This window comes from Macadamia integrifolia, unplaced genomic scaffold (assembly GCF_013358625.1).
Source record: "Macadamia integrifolia cultivar HAES 741 unplaced genomic scaffold, SCU_Mint_v3 scaffold3183, whole genome shotgun sequence".
Classification (NCBI taxonomy): Eukaryota; Viridiplantae; Streptophyta; class Magnoliopsida; order Proteales; family Proteaceae; genus Macadamia; species Macadamia integrifolia.
The window spans coordinates 22,208-23,569 of record NW_024869275.1 but is presented as its reverse complement, the minus strand read 5'-3'; positions in this window follow the sequence as shown (position 1 = coordinate 23,569).

The window sequence follows — 1,362 nt, the reverse complement described above, 5'->3', positions numbered from 1 at the left end:
TTTTATATTTGTCATTTTTAGGTGTCAAATATTCTCCTTATTAAAAGGAAGAATTAAGAAAATTAATGTGTTGTAGTTTTATCTGTATTTGTTATGTTGGTCTGGACTCTGGTATTTGAAGTGACACTACTGTAATGTGTTAGCTGTGAATCTTCTATATATTTTAGTGAAATTATTCTACTTAATAAAAGTTTTTTCCATTTACAATTGTTATTCTCGATCACACATTGACTTACACAAGATTTGTAATGGCACAATTTCTCGTAATGAAACTATTACAGAATTTCCCCTTCACTTTGAAGGGGCTTCCGTTCCCAATTGTAAAGTGTAAATTATATATATTATATTATAAAAGAAGGGAACCTTGTTCACTTGCACGGTCACTATACCAATCCCAGGTTAATGGGAGGTCGCAGGAAGTCATATGGGCGGGGCAACGTCATTTTTTTGCCTGACTATGTCTAGACTCTAGATGTATACACACACAAGAGGGCAGGGTTCTTTTATCATAATTAAGACAAAGTATTAATGTTGATTATTTAAAGGGTTTATCTATTTGTAATCACCTGACGTTACTTACCAATTACTTAAGATAATAATTTTCTTTGTAATTTCTTTCCCTCCCTTTCCCTCTTCTCTCTCCCCTTTTTTTTTTCATCTCCCTCCTTTCACCTGTCCCTGTTCCTGTCCCTCTCTCCCCCTTCCTTCTTCCAGCAGTACCCCCGCACACCACTGAACTCGGACCACTCTGCAAGCGTCATAATCAGTCTGTCCACCGAGACCCATGGCCCAATTTTTTCCTCTCTCGCAAATCTCCTCAGACCAGATCCAAGTTCTCAAATTCCACTTAAAATTTGGATTGTATCAGTATTAGCCGGATTGAATCATATCGGCTTTGATAATTTAATACCAATCCAATAGTAAAATATAAATGTAAATGATAATAAAATTAATTTTCATTGAAAAATAAGGATAAAATCTGTCCAATATAATGAAATTCAGGGTGATTCGGACTTTGACTGATCCCCAAGACCGATCACAAGTTTTATAACCTTGGACTCATGCCACGCACCCCCAAGGACATCAGAGCAGGAGTTGGAGGATAGCTCTCTCTCCCTCTCTCTCTCTCTCTCTCCCCCCTAGTCGAGCCTATTCTATAGGGGGAGGGAAGATGAGAACCAGAAGGCTTGAACCTCTGACCTTCTGGTAGGATGGGTTTCTACACGTGAACGGATCAGGTTCACATACGAAAATGTTCTCGTACACTCCTGATTCATGGATGTAGAATCTATTAGATGATGAAAAAGAAAATTGATTTTATATCCACGGATCAGAACCGTTCTCGTACATTCTCGTTCGTGA